Here is a 17,470-nt window from a genome sequence, read left to right as displayed (position 1 = left end):
CCTGCCCACCAGAGAAATAAAGCAGCCTGGTATGGAGAGAGGAGCCCTGAGCTACAAACCATAAGGAGTGCTTACTGGTCTCAGCTTTGCCACTTACTGTCTGCAACCTTGGAGGAGCCATGATTCCTCATTGTTGTTAACCTTAGTTTTCATATCTATAAAATTGAAGACATTCAAATAGATCAGAAAAGACAGCAGCATGGCATACATACCACCCTGCTGTTGCCATCTTCCATTGCAGACGTTGCTAATCAATCCCAATATACTTTCCCATTGATCCAGGGTGCAGCTTCATAAACCTTATCACGGCACTCCCTATAGCTATCACCCATCAGCCACTGACCATTGCCAGGCCAACAGTTCTTGCCTTTTTTGTGCAGGGTAGGAAGAAGAGATCACAGTAGCCTTTCTTGCATTACCCAGAAATCACCACCCTTGTCATGATGACATCACAAATCATCTTCTGAGATGACCCTGGTATAGAAAGGTCACTGGAGCCCCTCTGGTTCCTGGCAACACTGAGGTGGCAGAGTTTTGAATGGCCTGAGACTTTCAGGGAACTAACTGGCCAGGAGTCATATTCTTTCTGAAGATCCACTAGAGAGTCATCATCAGGACCTGGTGGGGGAGAGGGTTACAGCCTTGTTTTTCGGGATATTACCCAAAACTCTGAGATATTTTCTAGACTGTGGGGATTTCTTCGTAGTAGTTAGAACTGCAGAATGTGCCTCTCCAGATAGCTGTTTAAATTTGGATTTCTCTGGGCTAGAGTGGTTTAGTGAAAAGGCCACTGTGAAGGACTTTTCATGGCGGATGTACTGTTAGATGAAAAAAAGCCACAGAACTGGTTTGCTTTTTTTAAAGAATAAAAACGTATGCGTAGATGAGTGTCTGAAAGGATATAATCATGAATGGTAATGTTCATTGAGTGTCTGCTAGCTGCCAGGCACTGTGTGAAATGCTTTGGAAATTCCATCCCACCTCATTCTCATAGCAACCTTAAGAGATGAGTGCTCCTATTTTCCCCATTTTACTGACGAGGGAACTGAGGCTGAGGGAGGGTTAGTAACTTTCTCATGATCACAAGCTTGTCAAGCATAGCCAGGATATGAAGCTGAATGTATGACTCCAAAAGCGGCCATCTTAGCTTCTACATCCTTCTGCCCCACCCAAAGTTTGAGAGCGATTATCTCAGTCTTTAGAGGGGATTCAACAATATTTTTTCTTTGTGCTTTTCTGAATTTTCCAAAATTTCTACATATATCTTGTATAACTATTTTTCTTCTTTTTATTAAATTTAAATATTGGTTTATAACATTATATAAATTTCAGACATACATCACTGAATTTCAACTTCTGTACAGACTACATCATGTTTACCACCAAAAGTCTAGTTTCCACTTGTATAACTACTGAAATCAGGAAAAAAAAATCTTAAAAAGGAAGAAAAATCACAAAACTAAGACTCTGGAGTCTGAATTAGAAGATCTGAATTTAATACCCAGCTCTTTTTAACTGGTTGTCTGACCTTAGGATGGTAATTTCACCCATCTGGGTCTTGGTTTCCTTTTCTAGAAAATGTGATCTGTGGACTGAAAGATCCATAAGATTCCTTCTAGGTTGGAAACTGTATACATTTATTTGGGTGGGGGTTAGGGGGTAGGATCTAGTAGATGCATTTGTCAGCTTCTTTTCCTTCTGGGAGGTGATGATTATTTAAGTGTAGAAACTCTTTTGGGACCACATGAAACTCATATAAAAAACTCATAGTGATTCCTGTGTGAGTGTTCTGGGAGCAAAATAAGCTCCTTTTATTAGAACCATGAGTTTCTCAAGACTAATGTGTTAGAACACAATCTTGGTTTCTAACGGGAGTCTTCATGCATAGCTTGGCCTCTTATGTATAGTCCATTTCTGTCATCCATGTCTGTCTGGTTGTCTAGTCTAAATTGATTGGTTTTGTGGTGTTGAGGTTGTGAAGGTAATGTTAGAGTTAAAATACATGGTGTTTTGTTAAGTTGGCTGCATTTATAGATCTTGAGAAGCCTTGGGGTGATAAAAATCTGAGTTATGCATTGCATTAAGCAGAGTTATATAAAGCCTGTTGAATATTAATTTTGTAATGATTCACCTTGCAGTGTTACAAGACTAGATATAAAAAGATACTGGGAATAATTGAGCCCATGATCTATAAAATGAAGTCTAGGGAAGAGAGAGTAATTGGAAATGAAGAGAACAAAACTTTTTCCTTCTTTGCCAAGATCTAGTTAATTCAATCCCAGCCCATTGCTGCAAATTTGGGCCCCCTAGTTTCTTAGAGCATTAGATGACTGTATACTAAAGAATACAGAGCTAATAAAATGTGAATATTTTCTACCCTATTGTTTCCATTATTTTTAGTTTAGCCTCCAAATATATTTGATCTTTATAGTCTGAATACTTTATAAATCCTTTTCCAGCTTACATTTTTCAAAATTGCTTCTAAAATAAAGCAAGTTCTTGCACATGAGAAATAAAATTACTTGTATCTCTTACCTCTCAAGTTGCCCTTTGCAAAAGTTATGAAAATGGGCAATAAACATGTAAAAAGATGCTTAACATTATTAGCATCAAGGAAATGCATATTCAAACCACAATGAGATACCACCTCATACCTATTGAAAAGGCTAAAATTAAAAGACTGACAATACCAGGTGTTGGTGAGGATATGGAGCAACTGGAACTCTCATACACTACTGGTGGGAATATAAATGGTAAAATCACTTTGGAATACAGTTTTCACTTTTTATGAAACTAAAAATAGCCTTATCATAGAATCTAGCCGTTCTACTCCAAGGTACTTATAGAAGAGAAATGAAAATGTATGTCCATACAAAGACATGTACTGAAATATTCATGTAGCTGCATTCATGATAACCTCAAACTGGAAACAATCCAGATATTCATCAGCAGATGAATGGATAAACAAATTGGGGTAGAGCCATACAACAGAATACTGTAAAATAAAACCAAAGAATAAAAAAAAAGAAGAAACTGCGAATATATTCAACAACATAGATGTATCTCAAAACCATTATGCTGAGCGGAATGAGCCAGATGGAAAAAAAGTTTAGATTGTATGATTCAATTCATATGAAATTCTAGAGAAAAGCACACTAATATATCGTGACAAAAAGCAGATCAGTGGTTGCCTGGGGCAGAGGTGGGGGGGGGGGAGGGTTGAGTGCAAAGGGACATGAAGGAGCATTTCAGGAAATAGAAATGTTCTATATCTTGATTGTGGCGGTAGGTACAGGAGTGTGTATATTTGTCAAAATCCGATGAACTGAACACTTAAAATAGGAGTATGTTATTGTATGTAAATTATATCTCAATAGACTTGATTTTTAAAATGCCTTTTGCAATATCTCTCTTGTTGGTTCATTAGCATTTCTGGAAGCTGATCTTCTAAGATCTTGATTCCAAATCAAGTTTTGGTATTTCCTCATTGTGAGATTGTGAGTCTCGTACTTACGTATATAAAAGAGGTATGATAACCACATATGGCCAACCTTTTGGAATTGCCCTGAGAAACAAGAGAAATGATGAATATGTAAAAGTAAATTATTAATCATGATACTGTGCAAAAAATTGGCTGTCACTACCACTCTGCAGTTCACTCTGCAAGTCAGAGTGAAATTACCTTGAGATGGGGCCCATTTAAAATTTCATTTAGTTGATCCTCTTATCTGAGCCCCAAATGAACTCTCCCCACATTGAAGGCCTGGCTAGAGCACAGCGTATCCTAGCAAATTTCCTTAGCACTTTAAAAAGTGTGGGTGGCGGGAGGGGGCCCTGGTGGCATAGAGGTTAAGTTCACACACTCTGCTTTGGTGGCCTGGGGTTCACGGGTTCGGATTCTGGGCGCGGACCGCCGTACTGCTTGTCAAGCCATGCTGTGGCGGCGTCCCATATAAAGTAGAGGAAGTAGAGGGCGCAGATGTTAGCCCAGGGCCAATCTTCCTCAGCAAAAAGAAGATGGCAACGGATGTTAGCTCAGGGCTAATCTTCCTCACAAAAAAAAAGAAAAAGAAATCCACCTGCCTCAGTCCATGTGACATACCAATCAACCCACTCAGACTCTAAGCCCTTCACTTCCAGCAGTGACAGCCTACACAGTTGTTCCCCTAAGTCACGTTCTACAAGTCATCTTAGCTTGTCTACGGGGTTCAGATTTCATTTGACATCTCCAAAGAATCTTCTGTTTTCAGAGCAATGAGCTTTATGTCAGAGACGCTAACCTAGTTGTGGGGTAATGATGAAGATATTCATAGAGAGAGATATGTCTCTTCTGCAAATTAACGATTTGTCTTCCAGGCAGGAAATTGAATTTTGACTCTGAATTGACAGGGAGCATTGAAAATTGGGTCCTGATTTAATCTAAAACAACACATGCATTCATTTGACAAAAAGTCACTAGTATCTACTATGTGCATTGTTCTAGGCTCTGGGGATTTGGCAGTGAATAGGGAGCTTATATTCTAGTGCAGGGAGGAAACAGCAATCAAATAAACAGTGTAATTTCAGGATCATACAGAAATAGATGGGGATAGAGAATAACACAAATGCAGGTTGATACAGTGGTCAGGGAAGGTTATGTGTTTTGAGTTGGAATGATGAGATGGAACCAGCTATGTGACACTGTGGAGAAATGGATCTAAGCAGTGGGGACAGCAAGTGAGAGTGGGCTTGGCAAAGGAAGGAAGGAAAAGGAGGCCAATGTGGGAAGCATCAAGATTGAAGGGAAGACTATCATGAAATGAGGTTTGAGAGGTGGAGAGCGGATGGAGTTTAAGTTTTATTCTATGCAAATCAGAAGACACTGAACAGTTTTAAGCAGGGGAGAGAGATTATCTAATATATAAATATGGCCACCATGTGAAGAAGGGATTGTGTCAGGGGTCATGTGGGGAAATTAGTGAGAAGGCTACTGAAGTAGTCTAAAGGAAAGATCATAGTGGCTTGGACTAGGATGATGACATTGGAAATAAGGAGATATGAATAAACTGAGGGACATGTTTTAGAGGTAGTGCTGCCAGAGTTTGATGAATGGAAAGTGGGTGATGAAGAAAAAGGATATGTAGTTTTATGGCCTGAGCAACCAAGAGGTGGTGGGAGTCTTTCTTAGGAGACCACCTGGAGTGATTGGTGAGGGTGTCTGCATGCCTTTAGAGTGGTGACTGAATTACTTTGAAGATTAGAATAGCAGTAAGTATTGGTAAATATCCTGTGATGGGAATTCTGGTTGTAAAAGACCCTTCTGTGATTCTTCAGACATGCTAATAAGTGGCTGCTGGAAATGTCATGATCTTCTAATCACAACCTTCTTTTCCTAAAGCCATTTTCGGTAGACACCAGTTCAGGGCAAGATCCAAGCCCTTTCTGGCTTCTGTTGTTTATTGCTGGTATGTCACCGTAACACGCTCACTGCAGGGAGAGTCTCTGAGGAGTTTACTTTTGCTCTGCGAGACTTTTTGGAAGCTTGCCTATTTTTGTTAATTATGGCTTGGGAATTACTTTGTCAGAAATTTTGAAACCCAGTAGTCTAAAAAAAAATTACAAGGTATTATTAAATATTTAAGTATTGCTAATTTCTCCATGTGGTATGAGATTTTGGCTGAGATTGGATCTTCGGGCTGTTTAGTTCCATGTTTACCATCTTATGTAGAGTCACAGATCCAATTTTGCCTATTCAAGTAAATTTTAAATTTGTTTGAAACAATCTGTTGGATAAGTATGTGTTGAAATTTTGTTGTTTCTTTTATGTTTGTAGAGAGTGGAGTAGTGAACTTAGCACTGGAACAGAAGCATCTCAGCCTGTGAAAACCCTGTTTGAGTAACAATAAGAAATGTTATCTTTTTCAATGTTTTGGATTATTTTCTTTTCCATTATAAAAATAATATAAGCTCATTCTAGAAAATTTGGAAGATACGGGATAAAAATCAGCCATAGCCTAATCACAAAGAAATCCATGAGATGTTGAAGTTTCTCATAAAATATAAGAGCTGGAGGGGGCTTGTTCAATTGTCTGGTCCAACATCTTATTTTGCATATGAAGAAACTGAGGCCCAGGGAAGTGCGGAGTCTAGAACCCAGGTTTCCTCACTACCAGTTTTGAAATGTTTCCCTGATTGTTTATATGGCCTCATAAGCACTTCAGATTCTTGGGGTCTCCGTGGAAGCACAAGGATCTGCTACACCCTCTTCAGCAAGGAGACTGTGACGTAGCTTTTCACTGGGCTTACACGTGGCTCCATCTGCCCCCTAGTGTGTGGGAAGCTGCATGGTCTTAAATAAGGATGGCATTAAATTGCCCTTGACCTAGGTGAGTATTTCTCGAAGAATGGTTTTTGGACCACCTGCATCAGAATCATCTAGGGTGCTTGTTGAAAATGAAGACTCCTATGCTCCACCCCAGGTTTGTAGAATCAGAACCTCTGGCGGGGGGTGGGGGGGTGGGGGTGGGAATCTACCTTCTTAACAAACTCAGATCCATTGCAAAATAATACTTTTGTCAATAGGAGTAAAACTTCTTGTATTGAATCATTCAAATTGTCTAATCTATGATGGATGGATGGATAGATGGATTGATGGATAGATAGATAGATAGATAGATAGGTAGATAGGTAGATAGGTAGAAAGGTAGATGTCTGTAAATGGATAAAAAGTTTCTGGCTCCATGCAAAGAAACTGTTAATGGTTATCTCTTGGGAGTAGAAATGAGGTGAATGGGGGAGTGGGGCTTTCACTGTTCTAAGCTACTTAGAAACTTGTGTGCAGAACATGGATGTGTTGAGAATTCTTGTTATAAGTATTCCTGCAGTTAAGCTATTTTTTTGAGAGATTAAAAGTGTCTGTATAATAGTATTTGCTCATGTGTGTATGGCCAGTGGGAGAAAGGGAATACTCCTTTGTTGATATAAGAGGTCACAGAAGGAGCAAGGGGGATCAGGGGAGATTCTAGTTCATTTATTCACTCACTTATTTATTCAACAAATATTCATTGAACACCTAGTGTGTGCCAGGAATTGTTTGAGGTGCTGAGGATGCAGGAGAGAACAAGTCAGCAGAATCCCCTCTTGTGTACAGCTTATGATTTATTATGAAGAAACACCAGTAAAGAGTTAAACAGGACAATTTTAAATGGTGACGAGGGCTGTGAAGAAATAAAGGGGCCATGCTATCATGACTGATATGAGAGCCATTCTCTGCTTGGTAGGGATGGTCTTTCTGAGAGATGACATCTGAGTTGAGACACTAATGGCAAGAAGAAACCAGCCATCTGCATATCTGGGGAACAAGTTTCCAGAAAAAGGAAGCTGTAAGGACAAGAGTCTCAAGATGGATTAGCTTGGTATATTTTGGGTACATAAAACCAGTATGGCTAAAGCTTAGTGACTAACAGAAGATGCAAGATAAAGTTCAAGAGGAAGACAGGGCCAAGCCACATAGCGTAATCACGCCACGGTAAGTTCAAATATCACGCTAAATGTAATAAAAAGCCTTAGCAGAGCTATATTCAGGGAGGGATGAGCTGATATCTTCAGATTTGTGGGGGTTTTTTTTAAATCACTTAAGCACTCAAAATTACATAGAAACTTAGAGTAAGTTTTAAAAAGATAGGCAACTACTTCAGGAGACAATGTTATTGAAAACCGTAAAAGAACTAAAGAAAGGGCAAGATATACCATCTACACGGAAGGGGAAGAGAAATATCATAAAATGTTGATTTTTACAAAAAAGTATTTATAAATTCATTGCAGTTCTAAACAAAAATCCAATAGCATTCTCCAGTTTGAACGGCAATATAAAAATTCAAGAATTTAATAAGGAGGTTTTGAAAAAGAAGAAAAAGGAATGAAGACTTCTCCTAACTATCAAAATTTTTATAAATGTATTATAATAGCAGTTAAGACACTGTGTTATTGGTGAAGGGCTACTGAACAATAGAACAGTGGGACAGAATAGAGAGCCCAAGGATGGACTGAACAAATGTGGACCTTTCTGTACGATACAGGAGGCGTTGGAAGTCAAAGTGGGAAATATGACGTATCAGAAGTAAATGGTGTTGGAACAACTGATTTTCCATAAGAAAAAAATAATCAGATTCCTAATTCACACTTTGTACAAAAATAAATGGTGAGATGAATTAAAAATGTAAATATAAAATGTAAAAATTTAAAACCTTTAGGGAGGAAAAAAGAGGGTATCTTTACGCTCTGGGATGGAGTACATTTTGTAAGCTAGAGACCCAAAAATCACGCTTGAGAATGACAACCTTGATGGATTTCACCATATTAAAATGTATTACTGCACAAAATGGCACCATAAAATTAAAAGGCTAGCGACAAACTGATAGAAGGTATTTGCAGCCCCAAATAACGAAAGCTAAGTTCATAGAATCTGTAGCAAACTCCTACAAATCAGTAAGGAAAACTCAAACTACCCAGAAGAAAAACGGATAGTTTATTAACAGGCACTCGCCTGAGGAGGAGACATGAATGAGCAATACAAATTTGAAGAGGTTTTCCACATCACTAATAAAATCAGGAAATGCAAGTTTAAAATCACAATGAGATGGCATTTCGCGCCTGTCTGAGTAGCAGAAATTCAAAAGGCTCACAGTGAGACTTGGCAAGGAATGGAGCTAAACATGCACTTTGGAGAGCAAGTTGTCGTTCCCTAGTTAGACTTAAAAATGCATATATTCTACAACACAGAGATTCTCCTGGAGACAGACATCAGCAGTGTTTCTCAAAGGAGGGGCTCTTGATATTTTGTGTGGGACGAGTCTGTCATTCAGGACTCCCTGCACTGTAGATTATCTAGCATCCTTGCCCTGCCCCACCCCCAACTCACAAAAAAACTCTCCCTCATTTCCAAATACCCCCTCGGAGAGCTGGACTGCCCCAGGTGACACCCACCAGGAGAGAATCCTGCACATGCGCACACAGTGCTGCCACATACGAATGCCTGGACAACCTCTGCAGCTGAACGGAGAGACCTGGGCGTGGAAGGAGAACTGTGAAGGATGTGCCCTGGAGCATCCTTAATTATGACCAAAAGTGAACACTGCCAAATAGCCCTCATTCCAGAAAAGGAAAATTAAACTGTGATATGGTCCTAAGATAGAGCACTATATGATTAGATTTGTATGGAGCAAAATGAAAATATCTCAAAAAATGGTGAGAAAATTATAATGTAATATACAGCGTGATACATTTTATAAAAAGTTTTAAAACCACAAGACTATAAGATACATTGTTTTTGATACATACACACACACATGCATGAACTGGATATCCACCAAATTCGTAATAGTGGTTGCCTTTGAAGAGGAAGGAAGAATTGGACTTGAGAAAGTAGCATTAACATAGGAGATTTAAATTCTGTGTGGCTCTGTCTCTTAAAAGAGTAAAGGCAGGATGTGAAATAAATATGAAAAACAACAGCATTTGTTCGTTTTGAACAATGGGTACATGGACAGAAGTTTGTCACATTATCCTTTGTGTATTGCTGTATTTTCGCCCCTACTTGGGCTGTTGAGTGGAGAGCGGATGGGGGTGAGTGGAAGGGTGAGCATGGGGGTGCGAGGCAGTGCTGGAGGCAGAGTCTGGCATCGGAGGAACCAAGTGAGGACCCCAGTATCCCTGCCAATACTGCTTTGAACTGCAAAAGGATGTGACCACTTTTTTGCTTCATTTCTCTTATGACCCAGAAGTTCTTCCTAGGATAACACTTCCCCTTGTTGCTTCTGCTGTCTTCCAAGTTATGATATTGTCCCCTAAGCACGCCAGGAATTTGTCAGCTGCTCAGTTTTTTAGCAGAATGAGACATTCAACTGATGTCTAAACAATTTAAGTCCTCCCCATCCCCATCCCTGCAAATATGCTCCTACACTTCTTTTATTTTTTTCTTTTCTGAGCATTTTTTTATTCTGGCAAAATATGCATAACATAAAATTTACCATTATAACTATTTTTAAATGTACATTTCAGCAGCATTAAGAAATTCACAATGTTGTACAGCCATCACCACCATCCATCTCTAGAACCTTTTTTCATCATCCCAAACTGAAACTCTATGCCCATTAAACAATAACTTCCCATTCCCCGGTCCCCTCATCCCCTGATAACCTCTGTGCTGCTTTCTGTCTCTATGAATTTGACCACTCTAGGTACCTCATGCAAGTGGAATCATGCAATATTTGTCCTTTTGCAGCTGGCTTATTCCACTTAGCATAATGTTTTCAAGATTCATCCACATCATAGCATGTATCAGAATTTCATTCTTTTTAAGAATGAATACTATTCCATTGCATGTATATACCACATTTTGTTTATCCATTCATCTGTCAATGGATACTTGGGTTTTTCTGCCTTTTGGCTATTGTGAACGATATAACATATAAAGCAGCTATGAACATGGTGTACAAATATCTATTCCAGTCCCTGCTTTCAATTCTTTGGGGTATATATCCAAAAGTGGACTTGCTGGATCATATGGTAATTCTATGTTTAATTTTTTAATGAACTGCCAAACTGTTTTTCACAGTGGCTGCACCATTTTACATTCCCATCAGCACTGCACAAGGGTTCCAATTTTTCCACATTTTCACCAACACTTGTTGTCTTCCATTTTTTGATAGCCAACCTAACGAGTGTGAAATGGGATCTCATTGTGCCTTTGTCCTACACTCATAACTAGTGTTAAGAAAGCATTGTACGTGTCTTTTGTCCAACTGATTGATCCATAATACCCCTGTTTTTGAGTATTTCAGCATTTCCCAAAATGTGCTACATGGAACATAGGTCCTACTAGAGGCTTCTGTGGGGGCAAAAATGGGAGAAGGTGGCTCTGTGGTTAAATAAGTTGAGAAACAATGCAAACTCCAGCAAAGTCAGATCAAGTTCATATTTCACTTTGGCGAATTCCAGACGTGAGCGTGAGATGGTATCCTGAATCTCCCATTTCCTGGTTGGTCTCAGTTCCTTCAGGTATCTCCCCATGCTGAGAGTGATTCTGTTATTTAAAGATACAATAAAGAAACTCAATTAACATAGTTTAAACCAGGAATTGGCAAACTGTCTCTGTGAAGTGCAAGATAGTAAATACTTTTGGCCTTGTGTCTCTGTCACAACTATTCAGCTGTGCAGTTGTAGCTCCATAGCAACCATAGACAATCCGGAAATGAATGGACGTGGCTGTGTGCCAATAAAACTTGATTTACAAAATCAGGCAGCAGGCTAGATTTGACTCACAGGCAGTAGTTGTCTGACCCCTGGTTTAGACCATCATGACCAAAGTTTATTTGATTATGGTCCTTCCTTCATTTTTTTTAAGCCTAAAACCTATAGTAGACCTTTGGATTTTTTAATTCAAATACTAGAGGGCTTCAACTCTTCATGAGTGACACTGAAGGTTGATGGCATGTAGCTGGTTGTCACTTTTCTAGTACCTAGATTTTCATTACTGTGGCACCAGAACTACTTATATAGTGGGCATTATGGGCTGAATTGTGTCCTCCCAAAATTAATATGCTGAAGCTCTAACCCCTAATACCTCAGAATGTGACTATATTTGGAGACAGGGCCTTTGAAGAGGTGATTAAGTTAAAATTAGGCTGTTAGCGTGGGCCCTAATCCAATCTGACTGGTGTCCTTATAAGAAGAGGAAATTTGGACACAGAAAGATTCACCAAGGTTGTGCACACACAGAGAAAAGACCATGTGAAAAGGCACCAAGAGGGTGACCATCTGTAAGCCAAGGAGAGAGGCCTCAGGAGAAACCAACCCTGTCAGCACCTTGATCCTGGACTTCCAGCCTCCAGAACGTGAGAAAATAAATGTCTGTTGTTTAAGCCACCCAGTCTGTGGTATTTTGTTATGGCCACCCAAGCAAACTAATAGAGTGGGGTGATCATAACTCATCCACCCTAACTCATTGAGACCTTGAACTTCTTTGCTTATCCTCAGGTACCTGATATCACAAGTATCTTTCACTGAATTGTATGGGTGAAGTTATATGATATGCTCTAATTGCATTTGCATATTTGTTATATTCAAAGATCTTAAGAGATATCCCACATGCATGTTAAGAGTCATTGTAGAATATATTCCCATAATGCTCTTAGCTCAGTTTCCTCTCTTCCTCTCTTTAGTCTCCTTACAAATCCTGTCCACTCTGTTTCTATTCCTGAGCTCTGGAGTTTTCAAATAGATGCATATTTCCTTGTTTTACAGTACTGCTTATTGCACTCAGGCAATCAGTGTGCATGGGGCCATGGAATCAGGGAACCTACTAGCTGTGTGTAACTCAGACAAGGTATCATATTTCCCTGACTCAGTTTCCTCATCTTTATGGTATAATGATATCTATATTGTTTCCTAGAAGCATTAGCGGCAATGTAAGTGATGTGCCTGACACACTCTGGCTTATGGTGAGCACTCAATAAATGGTAGCTTTTCTGGGCAATCAGGAAGTATCTGTTTATTTCTCTTTTTTTTGCCCTTGTGATCTGAGCTGACATCAGCTGTGTAGTCTTTGTTAACACAGCTAAAGAAGTAAGGGACTTGACTAGTTCCTTACACATGATGATAGATGCTGCTTGTTATGTCATTATTTACAAGGCTTTGCCCCTCAAGGAACTTTTGTCACCTGGTGGACCCAGGACAGTTGTGGGGAGAGTGAACTAAAGCAGAAAACGTACTGAGTCATTCCAGTGCCAGTCCTCCCTGTATAACCTTTTGCAAGTCGCTTTCTTTCTCTCTGAGCCTCATTTATCTTATCTGTAAAGTGGGGGCTTGGACTACAACGTACATCTAGTGTATTCTTCGTAAGCTCAAGGTATTACCTAAAAGTCGTGGGGACCATGGGGGTGACTGGGTGTGAGAGGTCTTCATCCTGATTTGGTACTACTCAAACCATTACCCCATCCCCATGACTACACTCTAGCAACAACAGATTTCCCTATTTAAATTTAATTTTGTTAGGATTTTAATGTTTAATTTAAAACACCTAACATAAAATTAGCCTTTTATTAGCTTTAAGAATTCAAAGATAAGCGAACGATTTTGTTTCCTAAAACAGTCTATTTTTGTCCTAAAAAGATACTGAAAAATGTTGCCTACAAGAAGCTTCCAACCCACACCATGCTCTCCTTGTAGTTGAACTCCTTGAATATCTAGTTCCTGTTAGAAAAGACGGATTTGTCATATGGCATCAGTTAGGAGAGAGCGGGCAAAGGCGCTTGTGAACAAATCGTATGGTTCTTCCTGCTTCCTGCTGCTATCTTCCGCCTCTCGCCTGCGTCCACATCAGGGAAGAGTTGCGGGCCAGATGGGATGGGAGGTGCGGAGGGGATGGCGTGACAGTAGTTTCATTTAACCTCATGGCAGAACAATGAATACCACATTTGCTGCTTCCACCCTCTTCTTCTTGTCCAGTTTTTATACACTTATGTGTGTGAAACAGTTTGGACCCACAGTTGACAAGGGAGGACTGTGCTTCCTGACTTAAGAAGAGCTTCTGGAGAAAAGCTGTTTCCTTTTCTTTTATAGGAAGAATGACAAATACATATAAATGAGTATCTTATGGCGCAATATACACACCAAATTTCATCAGTATTTATGACATGCATTTCATTCTCTCCACAACTGACATCTGTTGAAAACAAGATTCGGCAGTGCCATCCTGGTTTCTGTAATTCTGAAACATGGATTCTAAGGTGATGTTTTATTGATTTCTCCTGCTTTGACAACCCTGATTTTACAACTGACTGCAGATAACTTTTAGTGCTTCAGAATCTCCTCCTACCGAGACAGTAGAAGTCTAGCACCATATATTCCATGAAAGGCATTACGTAAGAAGCCAAATCAGTATTAAATCTTTAGTTGTTTAGGATAATAGTTCATTTGTGTTTTGGGATAGCTCTATTCTAAATCTTATCTAATTAGGTGAGTTTTTTAAACTGTGATTAAACTGTAGCCAGCCAGGGGAAAATTAGAAGTAAATTAGAAGTGTTACTGACTTGAGATTTCTAGTTCTTTCCTATGTGCCTACAGAAAGTAAGGAGCTTCTCTCCTCTGTGTTACAGGCTTTGATGAAAAATCTAGAAGAAAGAATGTGTGAAAGAAAAAGATGACATCTGTGCATGGAAAAGAAAATCCAAGGATTAATACAGTGAAAACAAAAGGAAGGCAAGACAATACTTACTAGTTAAAGGTAAGTGGACATCTCTGTAAATGCTGAACTCTGATATGTTAGAACAGGAAAGTGAGTTCATGCATGTTCGTATGCGAGTATACATTGACTTGTCAAGTGGGGATAGGTTAGGATATGAGATGATGTATGATATGATCTACCATCAAAATATTTGTGTTTCTAGCAATGAGGAAGAAAACTAGGACATACAATTAGTCCCCTACTCTCAAATAAAAGCTAAATGCCCAAAAGTTGAATAATAGACTTAGATTTTATAAAGAGGTTCTCTTCCCAGAGAGCAGAACCAACAAAAAACAAAAAAATGTACTAACTGTACTATGTGGTAGACACATTCCCTGCAATATATTTCCAATATTTTATACACACATTTGTAAAATTATTTTCTTTTTATTTGCGGTGGAACACTTGACCAGCTTAAGTCCAGTGGACGATTGAGCAAGCTAACGGTTGATTATTTTTATACATGCAATGAGTTTCGTCCTTAGCTTAGTTGTAGTAAAGGTGTGCTTTGTATCTTTAGTATCAATACTTTGGGATTTTTTTCCATTTTCAACTGCTTTTTAAAATATAATAAGAGGGGAAATGAAATATTTCAGTGGTTGCCCAAGCAGTGCCATAATGATGTTTATTGGCACTACCATATGATCTCTCAAGACGTTTCGTTAGCTGATCTCAGAAGTTCATATCTGACAGGCAAAGGTGGTCTGAAGGGTATTGATGTACAACGTGCAAAAGTATGAATTGTGCACAAGTAAAACGTACGACAGTTTACACAGCATTTACACAGTCTTCTCAGAATGCTTCCTCGAGTGAGATAAATGGTAGAATGCAATTTCTGCATGCCGGCCCCTGCTGGAGGGGACTATTAGTAGCAGTCAAGAACATGGACTCTGGAGATTTCTTGCTCTGCCACTTACCACTTGTATAACTGTGGTCAAAATGGTTAATCTTCCTTTGCCTCAGTTTCCTTGAGTAGATGAGGATGAATATAGAAGAAATTAGTTAATATATGCAAAGCACTGGGAAGAATGCCGAGCACATAAAAAATGCTCGATAATTATTAGCTGATTTTATCATTGCATAAAGTCAAGTGTACTTCAGGGATGGAAATTTCAGTTGTTATTTTTTTGGGAGTAGAGATATGGAAGAACCCAAAAAATTCTGGGAAGTGGAGGGTAATATTTCTAACCCTGGGCCTATTTGCACTGTCCGAGTGGCTGGCACAGGAACCCATGGGCACCAGGCAGAGATAAAAGAAAGCTCCAGGGGACTCAGTGCATTTCTCAGACTCTTACCGATTTAGATACTTTGAGAAATATTGAGAATATAGACTTAAATGATGCAGGATGTTCTTAAATTACAAATCAGATCGTCTCACACTCTTTGCCATAGTCTGTAAGGCTTGGTGTGACCTGGCCCCAGCCATTTTCTCCAGCCTCACCCCCTTAGCTCTCCATGGTCACTCTGACCTCCTTCCAGACCCTCTCAATCACACCAGCTCTTTTCCTCTTGGAGCCTTTGCACACACTCACTACCCAATGCAGCCTGGGTGCTCTCTCTCCCTTGGACCTGACTCCTTTGCCTTTTCCTTCCAATCTCAGACTGAAGTTTCTCTGGCTTCTCTACTAAAGAGCAGCCCCCTTTGTGACTTATCTTCGAAAAATATCGCCCTTACTGACATTCTCATCAACAGTAACTGAAAGCGCCTTCTTATTCATATCCTTGCGACAAGGCGTATTCAGAATGTGTTTCATCCTTGTCAGTCTGACTGATGATGAGTTTGCTTGTTTAAAGTGGGTATAAAGAGAGGATGCACAGATGCGCATTGAGAGCAGAAGTTAATTGTTCGTTAGCTCATCTTCAGAGTCTGTTTCCTTTATAGCACTCATTACTGGTGGGAATTATTTTCTTTATTTGTCTCTTCAGCTATTTTTCACCTGCCTTCCTTACTGGTATGTTAGTTCCATGAGGCCCGGGACAGTGTTTGCCTTTTCACAGTAATATTCTGGGCTCCTGGTCCAGCAACTGCCATATATGTGGCACTTGATAAACATTTTGGGAGTGAAAGAATGAATGAGAAACACAGAGTCCCTGCCCTCGCAAGCCAGGTCTTGTAGTTGAGATAGATGATTGCTTTACAGTGCTCGAGGTTCACAAATAGAGGGAAGAGGGAATCAATGGATCTCCCAAAAAATTAGACTCATGTAGGCAGGAGCAATGTTCAAAATATTAATAACCAGTCAATGTGATCAGGCATCGGCCATAGTGCTGGGCAGGGTTTACTCTTCAGTTGCTGGACTGTGGGGAGGTGGTAGGATTCGAGGGTGAGGCTCAGGGCAGTGATCAACTGGCAACCACTGTGGAGGAAATTTCAGTATTTTAACGTGAAGCGCAGCCGCATGAATGCATTCCTGCTGATTATCAGCCCTGAGTACAATACCAAGTGGAACCCCTTCTGGTCCTGTTTGTACTGGGATCCTGTTCTCTGCCTTGGATCCATAAGAAGAATCATCCAGATAGGTCTGGAGGATTCTGGCACCCTCCAATTTTACCCCTGAGAACTCTCTGCCCGCATTGCATGCCTGCACATCCTCCCTTATGTCCACCTTAAATAACCAAGCTCATCACCTGTCAGACTGGCAAGGATGGAAGAAATTCTAATACTCCTCATGGGAAGCATATGGACAAAAATGCTCTTATAGTCACTGTTGATGAGAATGTCAGTAGGGGTAATATTTTTGGAAGCTAACTTGGCAGTATTCATTAAAAGTTAAATGCACATTCCTATTGACCAGGTAATAGAACTTTTAGAAGTTTATCTTCCAGACAAAATGGTACAAATACAAAACCAAGTATTTACAAATATGTTCACTCTAGCACTGTTTTAATAGCAAAAATATGGCAGCAGTCTATATATCTATTAATAGTAGAAGAGTAGTAAATAAATGATGGTACTTCTATCTAATAGAATACCCTGTGGCCCTTAAAAGTGTTAGGATAGACCTCTAAAATATATTAAGAGAAAGGGGAAAAGCTGCTGAAATTGTGTACATTATGATCATATTTGTTAAAAAGCGAGGGCCGGCCCTGTGGCTTAGTGGTTAAGTGCATGTGCTCCGCTGCTGGCGGCCCGGGTTCGGATCCCGGGTGCACCGCTTCTCCGGCCATGCTGAGGCCGCGTCCCACATACAGCAACTAGAAGGATGT

General features: G+C 39.8%; 1 protein-coding gene across 3 annotated transcripts in view; it reads left to right on the top strand.

Moving 5' to 3' along the window:
• Nucleotides 1–17,470, top strand: part of FRMD4B (FERM domain containing 4B) — a 312,466-nt gene that overhangs the window by 76,782 nt on the left and 218,214 nt on the right. For 2 of the 3 annotated variants that reach the window (XM_087431321.1, XM_087431319.1), the window contains exon 2: nt 14,136–14,263. The gene's annotated coding sequence lies outside the window, so the exon portion shown is untranslated. Of the gene's footprint in view, nt 1–13,623; nt 13,767–14,135; nt 14,264–17,470 lie in introns of those variants that run through there. The other variant, XM_087431320.1, reaches the window with a different exon arrangement.

Source organism: Ceratotherium simum, chromosome 5, assembly GCF_057802395.1.
Source record: "Ceratotherium simum simum isolate JZ-2026a chromosome 5, ASM5780239v1, whole genome shotgun sequence".
NCBI classification, from domain to species: Eukaryota; Metazoa; Chordata; class Mammalia; order Perissodactyla; family Rhinocerotidae; genus Ceratotherium; species Ceratotherium simum.
Note: the sequence above shows the minus strand (reverse complement) of the source record. Positions and strands in the feature narration are given on the sequence as shown.